We start from the raw sequence: 21,479 nt of genomic DNA, 5'->3' as shown, positions 1-21,479 counted from the left end.
CTGTGTTATGTGAGATGTTATCAGTAATGAAATCAATGATTTCATTTAACACGTCTTGAGTAATGTGATATGTTAAGTGATAAGGAGTTCAGTTGCTCAGTAACTATAACTGGTGAATTTCAGATTTTTTTTTGTTTTTTAAACATTACTTTTGACCATATTTCAACACCTAACTATAATGTCATTTTAACTTGTTTTTTTCTCTGTATATGTATGTATATGTGTATATAGACGTATTCACTGAAAAAACAAAGGTTACTCACACTGCAATACAACCTCTGATGCACTGGCTGTATTCAAGAATGAGTGGGTGTATGAGTAGCTGTTTGGGTAAGGTAGAGGGTCTGTGATTTGCGTATAGTTTATTGAGTAGTTCTTTGAGTGTTTGTATAGGTAAGTGAGTGGGTGTCAGTGGCTGTATTGGAGAGTGAATGACTATGTGAGTGGGTGTGTTAGTGGTTATATGGATGTGAATTGGTATGTAAGTGGTCATGAGAGAGATTGAACAGTTGCATGAGTGTCTTTTTAGATGAGCGGGAGGGTATATGAATAGTAATATGGGTGAGTGAGTGGCTGCATGAGTGAGTGGGTGGGCGGGTGGCTCAATAGAGGAATGATGAGGTGTATGACTGACTGTATTGGACACTAAGTGAGTGTGAGACTGAGGGAGGGTCTTTGGGAGAGTATGTGGTTGTCTCACTCACTTTTTATGTGACTGAGGACATGTGTTAGTATCTGTATGAGCAAGTGACTGGTTGAATGAGTAGTTGTACAAGTGAGTGAATGGTTGTGTGAGTGGCTGTATGAGTGAGTGAGTGAGTGTGTGAGTGCATCCATGGATGAGTGCGTGGTGGTATGAGTACTGGTATGGGTCTGTGAGTGGTTGTATGGGTGTATCAGAGGTTGTATGAGGGTGTGAGAGGGCATATGAGTGGTTCTGTGGATGATGTCATCAGTGATGCCATCAATGATGTCACTGACCATCCCATGAGCAATGCACTCTGGGGGCATAAGTTATACTTATCTCAGGTAACTATAACTACCGAGGGGCAGATTTTCAATAACTGGCGCATCCCTGCATATCAGCAGGGATGCGCCAGTTATTGTGCGTCACGACTCCGCCACGATGGATGCGCCGCATTTACAATGCGGTGCATCATGGGTCAAAAAACGGACAGATGCGTGACGCATCTGTGCCGTAAAGGTGGTGCATTGCTGGAGTTTCATCACAAGCGCGACGCTGCTCAAGCAAGGCTCTGAGGTGCCCCATCTTTGAAATGCTGTGTCAATCCTCACGCCTGCTTCAAGCAGGTGCAGGGTTTTGACGCAGCATGGGCTCAAAAGTGACTGAGTGAAATCTTGTAGATTTCACTCAGCCCCTTTTAGGAGGCGCTCCTGCACCAGAACGCCCCCCGCGCAGGAACACCTACTTCTGGCGCAGGGCTTTACAACGTGACACATCTCCCAGATGCGTCAGGCCGTAAATACCCCACAGCATGGCGCTGGGTTTGCGCCGCCACTGCATCACAAAATTGACGCAACGGTGGCGTAAAAGAGGCGCAAGGGACTTGTAAATATGCCCCTGAATTTCTATGGTTTTGTACGAGTAAAATCTGAGCCTAACTAGTATGTCTCTGTAACCATTATTTTTTTTGTGAATTTCTAAGGTTTTTAAAATTCTAATTCCTAAACTATAATGACCATGTAACCTTTGGTTTTTTTCATTGAATTTCTTTGGATTGTCTACATTTTTTTCATAAAATGTAACCTGTAATCTTTCAGAATGGACGTGTGTGCGCATGTGGGCGTCTGGTATTTGGTATATGTGTGCTCTCTGAGTGAGAGTGTATGTGTCAGTGGCTATCTGAGGTGGTCTATGAGTGAGTAAGTGGATCTGTGAGTGACTGTGAATGCTTCTGTGGATTTGATGTCTGTTATGGGTTAGTGAGTTGATGGGTGTATGAGAGGGTATGTCAGGGGTGTAATTGTTTTTGCACATTTCCATACTTGGGGCCCCATTCACAGAACTTAAGACAAAATCCTAAACTTACTACCTTTGGTATTCACAGAAGGGATTTAGTAGTAGTAAAGTTAGGATTTTGTCTTAAGTATGTCTTAAATCTGTCTTAAGACAAAATCCTAACTTTACTACTACTAAATGCCTTCTGTGAATACCAAAAGTAGTAAGTTTAGGATTTTGACTAAAGTCAGTTCTGTGAATCGGCCCCTTGGTATTTTGTAAAGAACAAGAGCATGTGGTCTACTTTTACAAGCAGATGTTTGTTTAGTATGCATTCATCACACTCAGTGAAGTTCAGATTGTACTCAAATGTATTTATCATGTATTGTTGTTTCTTACGTTTTCATGTTTTTTTAGCATCGATTTTCAGAGAGAACTTTTTTGTTTTCTATTTGCGTAGCTTTGAAGATAGATTTGCTTCCATTTTCATGCAGTCAAGGTTTACCAAGGGTTTGTGCTGTTGAGGTTAATATTTTTCTGAAATGAACATGAAGATTTGAATTGAATCTCATTTTTTTTAAGCAGAGACCATTGACTTCTGAAAAAAGTTTTTCATGTTTATTTAGTATGGATTTTAGAGAGAACCTTTTTGGTTTTTATTTGCGCAGCTTTGAAGAGGTTTGTGCTATCTTTACATTTGTAAATGTTTCATGTTGAGGTTAAATTTTTTCTAAAATGAACATAAAGATTTGAATTGAATCTAATTATTTTAAAGAAGAGTCCATTGACTTCTGGAAATTGTGTACTCACTTGTGCTACTTTCTACTGGGAATTACTTAATATTTTGTAATTCTGAAATCTCTACTACATGTTATTGTAATATGTGGTTAGACATATTCTTGCACCATTGTATAGTCCTGCTTCCAATGGTTTAGTAGAAAGGGCTAATCATTTAATAAAAAATGGTGTGCAAACAGCCGGTGCCAATAACTTAGATGTAGCTGAATACTTACATTTTAAAGTGTGGAATTATAATATTACTCCACAAAGTACTACTAATGTTGCGCCTTTTGTGTTGTTAAAAGGGAGAAAACTTATTTCTGTTCTTAGTCCAACATGGTTGTTGGATAAGGTTGAGTTATCTCACAATATTGACTTACAAAGTGTACGGGTGTTGAACTGTAATTAAAATGACCCACGAGCCTCCATTTTGTGTTGCCATGCTCTCTGCAACCTTGTGAAGAATTGCTTGTCAAGTCCCTGTTGAAACTTGCTCAACCCCCCGCTCCTTGTGGTCGAGCCGATTCCGAAAATCTGCCTGTGTACCTCACCCCCCAGTTGTGTCCGAGACTTAACCACATCCAGCCCACCGTTGGAAACTCAGCCTGTCACGACCAACTCCTGTGCCCTGTGAACACACCATCTGGTCAAGGAAGCACGAGGCTGTGCCCCGTGACCACACCATCTGATCAAGGAAGCACAAGGCTGTGCCCTGTGACCACATAATTGAGCAAGGAAGCACGAGGCTGTTTACATTGTGCAATCGGAGACAGATGTCCCCTGGCTACGATTGCACCACAAGATTGACGAAGAACTTGTCAGATGAGGAACTTATCGAAATGAGGAACTTGTATTATGCAAATGGGCGTGGGTATTACTATAATAATGTGTGAACTGCGGATTGAAGCAGCAATCTCCGTAGAATTGTCTTTGTACCATTCTGGGACCCTGTCCTTAGCTCGAGCTAATAAATAACTTACTTTCCTCCACGGCTGGTTGTCCTGGTCTCTTTGGTAATGTATGATTTAAGCAAGAAGAACCCGTAGATTCTAGGTGTCCCCTGCACCACTGGCTTTGACTCTTCTAGTGGGGGGGGTCTCCAAAAAGCCGGTTCTACAATTTGGAGCTCAACGTGGGGCGTCTTAGGTGGCCGTCATCGAGCCTGGTGGTTGTGAGGGGTCCTTGATCGAATTCCAACAGAGGCGCGCCACTACATTGGCTGGAAATTGTCTTTGTGGGCCCGAGGTCTCCGATTGCGTGATTCCTCTCTCCAGTGGGCTACCCGACTGCGGCCCAACTGATGCCCCAGTTCTGGTTCCTAGTTTTGGGAGATCGAGACCTTTGTGACACTTGCCGTGTGATGGAAGATTAAACGGTCAGGTAAGAGTGGGAGTGGCCCACTTCTTTGGTGAATTGTATTTTGTTTTTTTGGTATTGTTCAGAGGGTTAGTACAGTTATATGCTGTAAACATTAAGATTTTACCCTTTGATGTTTGGAACCAGGATACACGTCTAGAGATGCCTGGATTTAGTAAGTTTTGGAAATGGTGTTGTTGCTATTGTACACAGGACTCCGCATTGTCCGATTCCTCCTTTGGGGACCCCTAATCATGAAGTCTATGCTAAACATGGTGTTGACCCGATTATGTTTTCCTCACTTTGGCACAAATATACAAAGGGTAGTGCTGAATTACAATGGCCAATGTACGGTAGTTTTGAACCTCCTGTATTAGATAATTTAGAGGAGAAGTTGTTTCAAAGAAAAGCTCGACCTGCGATGTTTTATTTCTTTCTCGTTTGGCGCAAGGAATCCAAGCAGAAATAAATCAAACTCAAAAAGAACGAAGCTAAAATAATGCGTATGAGTTTGATTCAGAAAGCCCAGAATCATGATAATCAGAGAATAGAAGAGGGTATAGTAATACATGATAGATTAAATCGAATGCAGGTAGATGGATGTTACGTTACAAAGAAGGTTCCTGAAAAGGCCCGGGACAAGGAGGATGACCCTCTCATGACCTCCATGTTGAACACCCCTTCACAATATACCCCTGTCATATATCTGGCCCTTGATCCCACACAATTGACTCCCGCTACTGCTCCAGTTGTTGCCCCTGCCCATGCCCTGGTTTGTCCGATTCCTCAGCCACCTGTTTCCAACACCCGACTATTCAGGCCACTGTACCAATGGAAGTCCACCTTTCCCTTCCCCTTGTTGCACCTTCCACTGGTCCGGTACCTGTCCAACATAATATGCCTTCAACTCCCGTTGCAACCAACCCATTTCTTGTTGACAGTCAACCGACACCTTCCCCCAGTACCGGGCTATTAGCGAATGCCTGGTCAGTGGTCCATGATTATATCCCTTATGTAACTCCGCATAGACCACCCACTCCCAGACTACGCACTTTGCGCAGACTGATAGGTAATACACAGGAACAACTCGCTATGAGTCAACAAGCTCGTAGGTGGATGGAAAATAACACTATGTACCCCGCTCAGGATATATGGATGACAATTGATCAGTGGACACACATCCAACAGATTGATATTTTTTGTGAAATGTGTGACATACTGATCCAAATGTGGGAGGATTTTGTGAAATCAGGTTCACCCCCAGGTCTGTCTGACCTCCGCCATAAGGTTGAAAAAGGGGACATACAGGGCCCAGCACTATTATGCTATCTGATCACGTTAGTGGCCTACAGAGACTCTTTGTCTGGTGTTACTTTAAATAAGGGTTTTCCAATGAGGGAGGTACAGCCTGTTTGGAGAGACCGCGTTGTTGGCATAGATGGCAACCCTGACACACCGTCAGGTTTTAGACAAATGTGTGTCCATGTCCCTTGGAAAAGGTCTGACGTCCTCCAACTTAAAAGTCAATTGCCGGACCCGCGTAAAAATCCAGCAGGTTATAATATGGAATTGACTCAGACACTCCAATCATGCGTAATGACTTTAGCAGATATAGATATGTTAATGGGACAGGCTGTACCGACTGAAGTACGGTCCAAAATACGCCATAATGACAGAATTTAGCCATACGTGGAAGGAATTTGAGGAAGCTGACCGAGCTCGAACTGGTGGTGAGAAACCTGATCCCATGATCCTAGCCCTTCCGGTCCAGATACTTACACCATGAAAAAGATGTTGACACCTCACCGTATCAATTGGGACAGATTAGCTGCTTGAAAACAGAAGAAAGATGAAAGTGTCTCTGACTTTTTCACACGATTTGAAAGCACATTCAACGGCTATAGTGGACAGGACATGACTTCAGAAGGGGGACAGCGACTGTTTGTGGACACATTTGTGTCCAACCTGTTAGCAGAACTTGGGACTAAGCTCAAAATGTCAGAAAGTGCATAGCCCATTTCTACCCCGTCTGGCATTTTGACAATGACCCAGTACAATGAGAATAGGGAAAATGAAGAGTGAGATAGAACGGATAAAAAGACTAAAGACTTAAAGACAAAGGTATTACTCCAACAAGCATACCCGACCAAGACCCAAAACAGAGGTGCCCCTAAGTTTCAACGAATAGCTCAGAGACCTGCCCCTGTGACTCCTCACCCACAGCTGGGACCCAACCAGTGCTCTTATTGTGACGCGACGAGTGTCCCTTGTTGGCCCAGAACAACTCTGCCCCCGCTGACCGCTTCACAGGACAACGTCCCCAGAGAAGACGAGGGCGAGGCAGACCTAGAACGCAGTTACAGTACAGGCGCCCCCTCATGCAAGAGAATAGATTTGATACAGCCAATTATGAAGACCGCTTTTATATTACTGAGGATTATGAGCCCGAGCCATGCCTATTTCTGTTGACCAAAAGGGAACGTATGCCCATGTTACAACACTGGGCTCTACGGAAAAATTCTTGGTCGACACTGGTGCAACCAAAAGTTCTATTGCTAGGTCTAAAGTCCCTGGGGCCCCCTTGTCTGGCGCAAATGACATTTCTGTGGGGTTTTCTGGCACCCCAGTATTCAGCCCCGTTTCACAACCACTGGAACTAACAATAGGACCCTACACAGTAGATTCCCCTTTGGTTTTGACTTACACATGTGGTGAAAATTTGTTGGGTTTAGATCTAAAAAAAATATTACATGCAACCATATACTGTTCTCCTGATGGGGTTTACATCACTATGGGTCCCCTTACCATGCACCCAGTATATTTAGCCTCCTCAGATCCCATTCCCCAGGAACTTCAGAATGTCCCTCCTGCTCTTTGGGCCCAAGGTGATACTGATGTCGGCCTTTTGTCCATACCCCCCCTTTTCTGCTACACTGAAGGAAAATGCTCACCCTCCCCGACTTCCCCAAAACAAAATACCCAAAGAAGGGGAAAGGAAATTACTCCAGATCATTTCTGAACTTGTTGACAAGGGTGTGGTTGAAGAGACAAGAGGAAACGTGTGCAATAGCCCAATTTTGCCTGTCCTAAAACGCACCGATCCTTCCAAGCCCCCTGTTTATCTTTGTCATTGATTTGTGCGAGATAAACAAAATAGTAGTACCCCAGTTTCCTGTGGTCCCAGATATTACCACTCTACTGACTATGGTTCCCCATCTACATGTTTCTTCTCTGTCATTGACTTAAAAAATGCATTCTTTAGTTTACCCGTTGATGAGCAGAGTAGGGACCTTTTTGGATTCTCATTGGCAGGACGAAGTTTCTGGTTCTGCAGAGCTCCACAAGGATATACAGAGAGCCCTTTAATTTATAGTCAGGTCCTCAAGGGCCAACTTGATTCCCTGTCCCTACCTCAAGGTACAGCCCTACTCCAGTATTCTCATGATTTACTTATATCGGCAGACACCGAGGCGTTATGTAAAGAAGCTACAATGAAATTTCTCCTGCATCTGGCACAGTTCAATCACAAAGTTTCCCTCTCCAATATTGCCGACATGAGGTGACCTACTTAGAACATCTCCTGTCGAAGTAGGGATGCCGCCTCACCCCTGAACGAATACAAACAATCACTGAGATGCCCCCACCAAAAATGCATAAAGAAGTACGTGCTTTTATTGGTATCACCTCCTAGTGCGGCCATTGGATACCCAATTTTTCTTTACTCAATAAACCATTATTGAGCCTCACACTTAAAGATGTCCCCCACCCACTCCCTTGAACAAATGAGTGCCAGCATGCATTTGAAGAACTAAAAACAGCCTTGTGTTCGGCCCCGGTGCTAGGCACCCCTAGTTATCAGAAGCCCTTCACTCTTTTTGTACACGAGCATAATGGTTGTGATTTGTCACTGCTAACACAGTGTTTTGGTGAAAGAGAACGCCCCTGTGCATATTTTTCTGCAGTTATAGATCCCGTGGCCCGCGCACTACCCAGTTGCTTGAGAGCAGCAGCTGCAGCTGCCATATCCATTCACCAATCTGCTGGCCTGGTCCTTGATACTGCACTTACAGTTATGGTTCCTCACGCAGTTGACACTTTATTAAATAGGACAAAAAATTACTAGTGCACGTTTGTCTGGATATGAATTGACTCTCTTAGCCGGTCATATCACCATCCGCCGCTGCACTACGCTCAATCCAGCCACATTGTTACCCTTTGTTGTTGGTGACACTAATTCTGATCCACACGATTGTGTCCTCCGGACGGAGGAAGAGACTAAAGGCCGTGTGGATTTGACTGACACACCCCTCACTGACCCTGATGGTACCCTGTATGTGGACGGATCTTGCTTCAAACTTCCTGATGGTAGCACAACTGCTGCCTATGCTATCACAACGTTACAGACAGTAGTGGAGAGTGAAAGATTACCTTACCAATCAGCCCAGGCCGCTGAGTTAGTGGCACTAATCAGAGCTTGGGAACTGAGTACAGGTATGGCCATCAACATCTACACTGACAGCCAGTACGCCTTTTGCGTGGCCCATAATTTTAGGCAACTATGGGCTGAGAGGGGATTTTTTACTTCTCACGGTACTAAGATACAGCATGGTCATCTGGTCAGCAGGCTGTTAGAAGCATTGACTCTTCCTTCAAAGATAGCTGTGGTCAAATGTAGCTCCCACAAGAAAGTAAATGATGACATAGGAAGGGGTAATGCATTTGCTGACCAGACTGCAAAGTTAACAGCTAAATATGTCTCTGCCTGTATGTATGTAGCTGGCCCCTCAAACTGGGTACCGGAGGAGAAAGGGATGCACGAGGATACTATTGAGAATGTGAAGGAAATACAGGCAGAGGCGACTATAGAGGAAAAGTCTCTCTGGGAAGAGCAAACAGATCTATTAAATGAGAATGGCTGTTGGACGGATCTGTCTGAACAACAGCGATGGTTGTTACCCGATGCCTATGTTTTGCCAGTGCTCACTATGACTCATGGCCCAGCTCACATTAGTGCAAAATGTATTTGCAAATTGCTAGCCCCGGTATGGCAAAACAAACACATCCCAAAATATGCTGAGAGGTTAGTCAGGAATTGCATGATTTGTTTGATGCATAACCCGGGAAAAGGCACACCAACACCTGCTGGGAATTTTGCACCCCCATCTTACCCCTTCGAAGTGCTCCAAATAGATTACATACAGATGGAAAGATGCAACAATCTCCGATATGTCCTGGTAGTTGTGTGTGCCTTTAGTAATTGGATCGGAGCCTACCCCCATAAGAATAACACTGCTATAAGCACTACCAAATTACTGTTAAAGGAATTTTTTCCCAGGTTTGGAATGCCCAGAATTATCTGGAGTGTCAACGGAAGCCACTTTACAGGGGAAATAATGAAGAAAGTGTGTGTAGGGATGGGGATCAGACAGAAATTCCATGCCGCCAATCACCCCCAGTCAGCAGGTTTGGTTGAGCGCCACAATGGAACACTGAAATTAAAAATGTCAAAGATCCAGGCTGGCACAGGACTGGCTTGCCCTCCTATCAACTAGTGCCACAGCACATTCTTGTACCGGACTATCTCCGTACGAAATAGTGTTTGGTCGGCCAGCAAATGTTTGGGGAGTACCCAGCCCAAGAAATATTCCGACATTGAATACCCATTGCTGATTGATTATTTACATGAATTGACCACTAACCTACGTCTCACTCATCGTCAGGTACAATATATCCTGCCACCCAAACCCGAGGGTCCTGGTCACACCATCCAGCCAGGCGACTGGGTCTGCATCCGCAATTTCCAGAGAAAAAAGAACTTGGAGCTGAGGTGGAAGCCGCCCAAGCAAGTGTTGCTGGCTACCAGGTCTACAGTGAAGGTGGCAGGAAGAAAAAACTGGGTTCACGGAGTGCACTGCAAGAAGGTGCCTCTACCACTACCATACGACCGGTGGATCAAGGAAGGCCTGGGAGACGACTAATGTGAGAAAGTCCTGCGCTTTGTACCCTTCAGTGATGCCAACATTGCCTGGGCTTCATCTGAACGAGAGGACGATGACATCCTGCAATCTGCCGTTCCAACGCATCTGAGGTTGTGGGACACTCAACAGCCAGAGCCTTTGTTTCCTGATCAAACAACGCCCAGGTCCACCCGGTACAACCTCCGACCCAGGAAAAAAGGACTGAAGGGACAAAGGTCTCTGCCCTCCGCTTGACATGGTCTGACAAATCGCTGCAGGGCTGTGATACACCAGCGCATTTTTAACAGAAGCCGGTACAGCGGACCGGAACGTGTCCATAAGACCGCCGGAATCACTGACCGGTAGAGCAACCACCAATCACAGGCGGCAACTAGGGAAGACCAAGTGAAGTAGACGATGAACAAAATGAACACTGAAAGCTTGAAGAGCAAAGAAATGAAGAAACAAGAGTACATAAAGACAATACGTGGCCGGTACTCGATCTGTCTGATCGTACTAATGACTATTTCACTGGAACTGGCCTGCCTCGGATGGGTAATGCACACTGCCCTTGCAGCACCTGAGCCTCCTACCTCTACAGAATCACCTCATCAACATGTGTCATTACCCACCCATGAGAAGAACAGAAGGACAGGTTTCTTTAACAACACTTTCATTCAAATATTACACCAGCACCAACTTGTGGTGAACACAACAAACTGTTGGGTATGTGGGTTGCTGCCCCATACTGCAAGCACTGGGATGTCCCTGATTCCTGCTCCTTTTTCTCGAGCTTGTTCGGCCTACGGCTGGTACACTGTGTTCTTTGACGCATTCTATTCAGGGGACACATCCACACGATCCCTGGGGAAGATCAGTAGCAGACAAGCATTCTGCCACATCATGGCTGCGGAGTGGCCAAGCATGGATTAAGATTCAGCAGAAAAGAATGAATATGAGAACAATCATGGGTCTTTTTATCCATCGAACATCTACAATGGTGGGGGAAAGAAAAGACTGGAGGAACAAAAAAGGTCCCACAACCTATCAACTTGTAAGAACCCAAGTGTAGTTCACATATCCCTCAAAATACCAGGTTTAGCTTAAAGCATGTACCATGTTACCATAAACAAATATTGAGCAAATCACGAACCATAGAAAATATGTGTGTTATAAAAGTATACAGTTTATTACAATTAAAAGATAAAATCAAACAATTTATACAATGAATGTGCCCAAAAGACACGATGGCTTATTAAAAAACGATAAAAATCACAATTTGTTAAAAACAATTTCGTAAATGTCACAGTTGTTGTTGTAGTCAACGCAGTGTTTCGGTGAATCAGAGATAACACCTTCTTCAGGACAAACAATTCTACAAGAGAACATTACAGTTAGAAACATGCCATTAATTGTGGAAATCGGCATCTTCTATCTCTTTACTACTAAACATTTTTTGCTGTTTTTTTTGGGCACAGTTTTCACACACATTTCAGGGAAGATTTTTTTAAAAGGTCACAGTTACATTCTATGAGGTACATTTCTAAAGGCATTTGGTTTATATGACTATACACTTGGGTCTTGTAGCATGAGGACATAGAGTCATCATATGGGTAGCTTCAAGGGATACAAATCCTGTAGCCTACCTGTGTGTTACTTTATCAATACCCTCACTCTCTCAATTTGGAGGAGTATTTTGGTCGGACTCAATTCGACTTGGAGGAACATCTGGTATCATTAAATTCCAGTTTGCTGTCCCTTGGTGAAAAGATATTCATAATTACTTCTCCTGTTTATTTCAATAGTGAGTTACAGAGTTGTCCATTCCTAACACATGCCCTTGAATCAACATGCTCATTTTACCTTAATCTGTCAGGAGCTCTGTAGTGATGAGGATACCGGAGGGGGGCCACCGTATTGTCTATAGAGAACACTGTTGGAACAAAGGGAAAGGAGTAGTCTTATCTTTCGGGAGTCCACTATGTTATTATTTCTGCAATTCATTTATTTATTCGTATCTCCTTAGCATGGTTTCACTAGGAGATAACTAAATCTTATGTAGTTCATTTATAGGAGTGGTGAATGCCTTGTGGAACATAAGTAATCCTAATATTTAATTCTAGGACTCTTTAGTTAACCTTTCTATTGAGACCTCAATGATGTAGGTGAACCAATATTTCTTAAATTTCACTCACCTATAAATAAGAAATTTTCTTATTCTGTTTAGCGCCACTGGATGCCTTCAATTCTGCCCGCAGCGTCAGTTTTTGTCAATCGTGGTTATTCATAAATCCAACCTGTAAGTGATCATATGGTAGCCTCAATGTGTACTGTTATGTAGTTTCATTAGACAGTGTTTGAACTCACTAAGGAGCTCTATTTAATCGCTTAGCCTAGAGTATAAAAATGAATTGTATATACTTTTTATTCTTATTTTTGGCCATTACATGAATATGCTAAGTTTTAAGGCATATAATATGCTTCTTAGGGAGCTTGGAACCTAATAGGAGTGTTCCAAAATGTTTCCATGCCTCGCTAGTGATCTGTTAAATTTATATGTTATAGCGAAGAAAATGCCCAAATGCGCCGAAGTGGAACCTAATATGAGTGGTCCACAATGTTTCCGTGACTCGCTAGTGTTCTGTTAAATTATATATCATAGCGAGGAAAATGCCCAAATGCGCCAAAGTCACACCGGTATTGAAAAAGATTTATCAGTTAACGGGCCAGTTTGTTATGCCGCTAAGGTTAAAGTTTTTAGTTGGGGATACTGACTAGGAGCCATGGCGGTTACCGAGTTTAGAATCGTTCTTACCTTTGTTCTGTTAACCGGCCTCCCTGCTCCCCTCTCGGTCCTTTCAGCATCCGGTTGTCAAGACGATCAGCCAAGCGTATGTCTCGTCGTTCGTCTGCTTCTTATTTAAGAGCCCGTTTTCGCGGGGAAACTATCAATTAAGTGACGTTGTTTGTCCGCGCCTCTTTCCCATTGATGTGGGTCAGATTTGAGAACTACAATTGTAGTTCTATGAGTCACTCGCGCATCATGTTGACAAATCTGCATATTGTCAACACTACGGCGTGTTTGTTTTTGTTAAGGTAGCGTTAGGTTTAGATTGCTACCTGGGGCTTATCATCGATTTTTTCATATATCCCCTATAACTATGCCAAACTTAACTATGTATAACCTCCTAATTCTTGGTCTTATTTATAAAATAAGCAATATGTGTTTACTAATCGAATATTTTGAAGGTGTGACATTTTATACGGGTGATTCTCATGTAGCAATTCCTTGGAATCCGATTGGTAAATTAATTCTCAGGGGTGAAATATTATAATTTGTCGGTGGTCACACATGCCTAGTACTATACTCCTGGTACTCTCATATATTCATGTTGTTTTATTATCGAGACCAGAGGGATTGGCTATTGTTATCATCTCAATAGGGGCATTGATTCCTCAGAAGTGCTAGTTGTTATCGCACATGAATATGTGAGTGTTATGTGGATACCGAATTATTGAATGATTCTTTCCCAGTCTTCTCTTGTGTTCAGGCCGTCGTTCACGGAATTCAACCGGGACATATAAAATTGTTCCAGTTTTTTCCGTTTCGTGTCGACGTCACCACCTCTCATATTTTGGGTGATTATCTCTAATCCACACCACTTCAATTCTTCGATTTTGTGGCCAGCTGTTTTCCAGTGGTCTGAGAGTGGGGCTCCAGGTTTGTTACATCGTATTGCAGATTTGTGTTCGTTTAGTCTAAGTCTAACTTCGCGGGATGTTTCGCCAATATAAACACAATCGCAAGGGCATTTAATCAAATATACTAGATTTTTCGATCTGCAATTAATAAAAGATTTGATGTGATGTTTTATTTTTTTATGCTCAATCTGATTGCCCTTGATGACATTATTACAGTTTGAGCATTTGCTGCATGGAAATGTTCCGACCGGGAGTGGGTTATTGTCTACAGTTTTTTGTGTTTGGGTTGTTTCTCTGTATGTATGTACTAAGCTGTTCTTAATTGTTTTGTTTCTTCTAAAAGCAAAAATAGGTTTAGGGATTGATTGTTTGCTGTTATTAGTAGTGACTAGGTTCCAGTTCCGGTTGATTATATTTTTGATTTTATTGCTGACTCTACTGTAGTTTGTCACGAAAACTAACCTACTGTCTGTTTCTGTATTTTTTATTTTCTGTTCAAAAAGGTTGTCCCTATTGAAATATTTGGCCCTTTTAAGGGCTTGATTTACCATCTTTTTAGGGTATCCTCTGTCTGTAAGTTTTTTGGATAGTACTCCTGCATGTTTCAAGAAGTCTTGGTTGTCTGTACAGTTTCGTTTCAGTCTGAGGAATTGCCCGAAAGGGATGTTATTTTTCTGACAGGGGGGATGGTGACTTTCATAATGAAGCATGGTGTTTCTATCAGTTTTTTTGGTAAATAGCTCCACTTTTAGGGTGCCCGCAGAGTGTTTAATAACTATATCCAAGAATTCACATCTTTCTCGGTTATATTGACTAGTGAATCTAAGGTTTTTATCCCCTAGGTTGAGCCAAGCTATGAACTCTTCAAGGGATTCTATGGGTCCTGTCCAGATAAAAAAAATATTGTCTATGTATCTAGACCATAAAGTAATATTTTCAAAAAAAGGGGCATCTGAGTTGAAAATATGTGTTTCTTCAAATTGTGCCACATAAAGGCATGCCAAGCTGGGAGCACAGGTGGCTCCCATGCTGGTGCCTTTGGTCTGCTTGTAAAAATCTTTTTCAAACAAAAAAATATTATTTTTGAGGACTATGGTGACGCAATCTATAATAAAGGTTACATGTGGAGTTGGATTGTGTTCACCTTCGCATAGTAATTTGCTAACTGTCTTTATAGTGCTATCCTTTGGTGGTATGTTGGTATATAGTGCTTCTATGTCTAGCGTGACCAAATATTGTGTGTTGGGGTTGAAGGGAAGGTTCTCAATTTTTTGAATAATTGCCGCCGTATCTTTTATATATGCTTTTTGTTTAGTGACATGAGGTTGCAGAAAAATGTCGGCGTATTTACTGAGGGGTTCAGTGAGAGAACCTATACTGGACACAATGGGTCTCATGGGGGGGGGTCTGTGGGGACTTTATGGACTTTAGGAAGTCCATAGAGTGCGGGTATTGTGGGTTTGGTGTTTAGGAGGAATTTATATTCTTCCTCACAGATGATATCATCCTCTTTTGCAAAATCTAAAAGATGTTTGATATTGGTTTGGAGTTCAGACCACTCTCTTCTGTTAGATTTTCGGTAATGATCAGTGTTGTTTAGAAGTAAATGCATCTTGTCATTATAGTATGTGGTGGACATCACCACAATGCTCCCGCCCTTATCGGCCGGTTTGATAGTGAGCATATGATTGTTTTCTAATTCAATCAAGGCTTCTTTCTCTTTTTTATCAAGATTGAATTTTATCCAATTCTTTTGTTCTACAACATCTGAAACACTTTTAGTTACGGCTATTTCAAAAGCTTCTATTTGTTTGTTGATTTGGCCTAATTGGGGAGTCCAAGTAGATTTGGCTTTAAGGCCTGATTTATTCCTTGTACAGGGTCTTTGTTGATGTTGAGGCACATATTTGCCCCTCCCTCTCCCTTTCCCTCTCTGTTGTGTGAAGTTCTGTCGCTGTTCTAAAAAAGGGAGTGAGGATTTATTTGGGCCTTTAGGGGTATCCTGTTCTTTATTACCATGCCTATTTTCATTCTGCACTTCATTCTCACTATCTGAACTGGTGTAGGACGTGTCAAAAAATCTGACCTTCTTTTTTTGCTGGAAATTATGACCCTGGTTACGTTGCCAAGGTTTGCGGTATTGGGGCATTTCTCGTGGTCTGTCGTAATAGTCCTTTTGTAGGTATGGATATGTAATCTCTGGATTATATTTGGCCACGTCATTTTTTAGTTTGTTACTTTTTTTGTTAAATAAATAGTCCCTATACCCATCTACATCTTTCTGGATGTCTTCCAGTTTTTTAATGGCATCTTCTAATGACGGGTTCTCACTAAGTTTTTTCTCCATTACATTAAGTTCCTGTCTTTCTATTATTAAAATATCAGAAGCGGTTTCAATAATTAAAAGCATCCAGTCACGGCTGCATCTGTTTGCAACAAGAGTCCAATTTTCAATAAATTTGGGATTACCAATGAATATGCCAGGTTCATTGGTTACCTGTAGACCTTTCGGGATAATCCCGTTTTTGCAGTAGTCTATTAAAAAATCTGAGTGTAGCTCTGTGCGTATGATTTTTTTCTTGGCATTCCATAATTTGCGCCATTCTTCCTCATCTGTATTATTAATTTGAGCAGATGATATATTCCCCGGTAGATACATTTAGTTTGGAAAGGGACCTTCAAAGCTTTTTTAGAAAAATAAGACTAATGACATTTTTTGAGGGCAAAGAAAGAACCACTCGTACCAATAAATCAAGCCTTAAAGCCAAATCTACTTGGACTCCCCAATTAGGCCAAATCAACAAACAAATAGAAGCTTTTGAAATAGCCTTAACTAGGATTTGCAATCACTTCCCCGGTAGATAAATTTAGTTTGGAAAGGGACCTTCAAAGCTTTTTTAGAAAAATAAGACTAATGACATTTTTTGAGGGCAAAGAAAGAACCACTCGTACCAATAAATCAGGCCTTAAAGCCAAATCTACTTGGACTCCCCAATTAGGCCAAATCAACAAACAAATAGAAGCTTTTGAAATAGCCGTAACTAAAAGTAGTTCAGATGTTGTAGAACAAAAGAATTGGATAAAATTCCATCTTGATAAAAAAGAGAAAGAAGCCTTGATTGAATTAGAAAACAATCATATGCTCACTATCAAACCGGCCGATAAGGGCGGGAGCATTGTGGTGATGTCCACCACATACTATAATGACAAGATGCATTTACTTCTAAACAACACTGATCATTACCGAAAATCTAACAGAAGAGAGTGGTCTGAACTCCAAACCAATATCAAACATCTTTTAGATTTTGCAAAAGAGGATGATATCATCTGTGAGGAAGAATATAAATTCCTCCTAAACACCAAACCCACAATACCCGCACTCTATGGACTTCCTAAAGTCCATAAAGTCCCCACAGACCCCCCCATAAGACCCATTGTGTCCAGTATAGGTTCTCTCACTGAACCCCTCAGTAAATACTCCGACATTTTTCTGCAACCTCATGTCACTAAACAAAAAGCATATATAAAAGATACGGCGGCAATTATTCAAAAAATTGAGACCCTTCCCTTCAACCCCAACACACAATATTTGGTCACGCTAGACATAGAAGCACTATATACCAACATACCACAGGATAGCACTATAAAGACAGTTAGCAAATTACTATGCGAAGGTGAACACGATCCAACTCCACATGTAACCTTTATTATAGATTGCGTCACCATAGTCCTCAAAAATAATATTTTTTTGTTTGAAAAAGATTTTTACAAGCAGACCAAAGGCACCAGCATGGGAGCCACCTGTGCTCCCAGCTTGGCATGCTTTTATGTGGCACAATTTGAAGAAACACATATTTTCAACTCAGATGCCCCTTTTTTTGAAAATATTACTTTATGGTCTAGATACATAGACGATATTTTTTTTATCTGGACAGGACCCATAGAATCCCTTGAAGAGTTCATAGCTTGGCTCAACCTAGGGGATAAAAACCTTAGATTCACTAGTCAATATAACCGAGAAAGATGTGAATACTTGGACATAGTTATTAAACACTCTGCGGGCACCCTAAAAGTGGAGCTATTTACCAAAAAAACTGATAGAAACACCATGCTTCATTATGAAAGTCACCATCCCCCCTGTCAGAAAAATAACATCCCTTTCGGGCAATTCCTCAGACTGAAACGAAACTGTACAGACAACCAAGACTTCTTGAAACATGCAGGAGTACTATCCAAAAAACTTACAGACAGAGGATACCCTAAAAAGATGGTAAATCAAGCCCTTAAAAGGGCCAAATATATCAATAGGGACAACCTTTTTGAACAAAAAATAAAAAATACAGAAACAGACAGTAGGTTAGTTTTCGTGACAAACTACAGTAGAGTCAGCAATAAAATCAAAAATATAATCAACCGGAACTGGAACCTAGTCACTACTAATAACAGCAAACAATCAATCCCTAAACCTATTTTTGCTTTTAGAAGAAACAAAACAATTAAGAACAGCTTAGTACATACATACAGAGAAACAACCCAAACACAAAAAACTGTAGACAATAACTCACTCCCGGTCGGAACATTTCCATGCAGCAAATGCTCAAACTGTAATAATGTCATCAAGGGCAATCAGATTGAGCACAAAAAAATAAAACATCACATCAAATCTTTTATTAATTGCAGATCGAAAAATCTAGTATATTTGATTAAATGCCCTTGCGATTGTGTTTATATTGGCGAAACATCCCGCGAAGTTAGACTTAGACTAAACGAACACAAATCTGCAATACGATGTAACAAACCTGGAGCCCCACTCTCAGACCACTGGAAAACAGCTGGCCACAAAATCGAAGAATTGAAGTGGTGTGGATTAGAGATAATCACCCAAAATATGAGAGGTGGTGACGTCGACACGAAACGGAAAAAACGGGAACAATTTTATATGTCCCGGTTTAATTCCGTGAACGACGGCCTGAACACAAGAGAAGACTGGGAAAGAATCCTTCAATAATTCGGTATCCACATAACACTCACATATTCATGTGCGATAACAACTAGCACTTCTGAGGAATCAATGCCCCTATTGAGATGATAACAATAGCCAATCCCTCTGGTCTCGATAATAAAACAACATGAATATATGAGAGTACCAGGAGTATAGTACTAGACATGTGTGACCACCGACAAATTATAATATTTCACCCCTGAGAATTAATTTACCAATCGGATTCCAAGGAATTGCTACATGAGAATCACCCGTATAAAATGTCACCCCTTCAAAATATTCGATTAGTAAACACATATTGCTTATTTTATAAATAAGACCAAGAATTAGGAGGTTATACATAGTTAAGTTTGGCATAGTTATAGGGGATATATGAAAAAATCGATGATAAGCCCCAGGTAGCAATCTAAACCTAACGCTACCTTAACAAAAACAAACACGCCGTAGTGTTGACAATATGCAGATTTGTCAACATGATGCGCGAGTGACTCATAGAACTACAATTGTAGTTCTCAAATCTGACCCACATCAATGGGAAAGAGGCGCGGACAAACAACGTCACTTAATTGATAGTTTTCCCGAGAAAACGGGCTCTTAAATAAGAAGCAGACGAACGCCGAGGCATACGCTTGGCTGATCGTCTTGACAACCGGATGCTGAAAGGACCGAGAGGGGAGCAGGGAGGCCGGTTAACAGAACAAAGGTAAGAACGATTCTAAACTCGGTAACCGCCATGGCTCCTAGTCAGTATCCCCAACTAAAAACTTTAACCTTAGCGGCATAACAAACTGGCCCGTTAACTGATAAATCTTTTTCAATACCGGTGTGACTTTGGCGCATTTGGGCATTTTCCTCGCTATGATATATAATTTAACAGAACACTAGCGAGTCACGGAAACATTGTGGACCACTCATATTAGGTTCCACTTCGGCGCATTTGGGCATTTTCTTCGCTATAACATATAAATTTAACAGATCACTAGCGAGGCATGGAAACATTTTGGAACACTCCTATTAGGTTCCAAGCTCCCTAAGAAGCATATTATATGCCTTAAAACTTAGCATATTCATGTAATGGCCAAAAATAAGAATAGAAAGTATATATAATTCATTTTTATACTCTAGGCTAAGCGATTAAATAGAGCTCCTTAGTGAGTTCAAACACTGTCTAATGAAACTACATAACAGTACACATTGAGGCTACCATATGATCACTTACAGGTTGGATTTATGAATAACCACGATTGACAAAAACTGACGCTGCGGGCAGAATTGAAGGCATCCAGTGGCGCTAAACAGAATAAGAAAATTTCTTATTTATAGGTGAGTGAAATTTAAGAAATATTGGTTGACCTACATCATTGAGGTCTCAATAGAAAGGTTAACTAAAGAGTCCTAGAATTAAATAATAGGATTACTTATGTTCCACAAGGCATTCACCACTCCTATAAATGAACTACATAAGATGTAGTTATCTCTTAGTGAAACCATGCTAAGGAGATACGAATAAATAAATGAATTGCAGAAATAATAACATAGTGGACTCCCGAAAGATAAGACTACTCCTTTCCCTTTGTTCCAACAGTGTTCTCTATAGACAATACGGTGGCCCCCCTCCGGTATCCTCATCACTACAGAGCTCCTGACAGATTAAGGTAAAATTAGCATGTTGATTCAAGGGCATGTGTTAGGAATGGACAACTCTGTAACTCACGATTGAAATAAACAGGAGAAGTAATTATGAATATCTTTTCACCAAGGGACACCAAACTGGAATTTAATGATACCAGATGTTCCTCCAAGTCGAATTGAGTCCGACCAAAATACTCCTCCAAATTGAGAGAGTGAGGGTATTGATAAAGTAACACACAGGTAGGCTACAGGATTTGTATCCCTTGAAGCTACCCATATGATGACTCTATGCCCTCATGCTACAAGACCCAAGTGTAAAGTCATATAAACCAAATGCCTTTAGAAATGTACCTCATAGAATGTAACTGTGACCAACCTTTTAAAAAAATCTTCCCTGAAATGTGTGTGAAAACTGTGCCCAAAAAAAACAGCAAAAAATGTTTAGTAGTAAAGAGATAGAAGATGCCGATTTCCACAATTAATGGCATGTTTCTAACTGTAATGTTCTCTTGTAGAATTGTTTGTCCTGAAGAAGGTGTTATCTCTGATTCACCGAAACGCTGCGTTGACTACAACAACAACTGTGACATTTACGAAATTGTTTTTAACAAATTGTGATTTTTATCGTTTTTTAATAAGCCATCGTGTCTTTTGGGCACATTCATTGTATAAATTGTTTGATTTTATCTTTTAATTGTAATAAACTGTATACTTTTATAACACACATATTTTCTATGGTTCGTGATTTGCTCAATATTTGTTTATGGTAACATGGTACATGCTTTAAGATAAACCTGATATTTTGAGGGATATGTGAACTACACTTGGGTTCTTACAAGTTGATAGGTTGTGGGACCTTTTTTGTTCCTCCTACTTAGACTCCTTGTCCCCTATTTTATTATAGAGGAGGCCTCCCATCTTCTTTTTACTTAAGTACATACGGTTTGTTAACCGGGGAGGTATCTTTTGGTATACTCTACCCTAAGATTAGCCACAATGGAAGGCATAAAGATCTTAAGTTATAATGAAGATCAATTCAATAAGATAATTAATGGCACCACAAAGAATATATCATCTGCTCAAATTAATA

The sequence above is a fragment of the Lissotriton vulgaris genome, chromosome 6, assembly GCF_964263255.1.
Source record: "Lissotriton vulgaris chromosome 6, aLisVul1.2, whole genome shotgun sequence".
Classification (NCBI taxonomy): Eukaryota; Metazoa; Chordata; class Amphibia; order Caudata; family Salamandridae; genus Lissotriton; species Lissotriton vulgaris.
Note: the sequence above shows the minus strand (reverse complement) of the source record.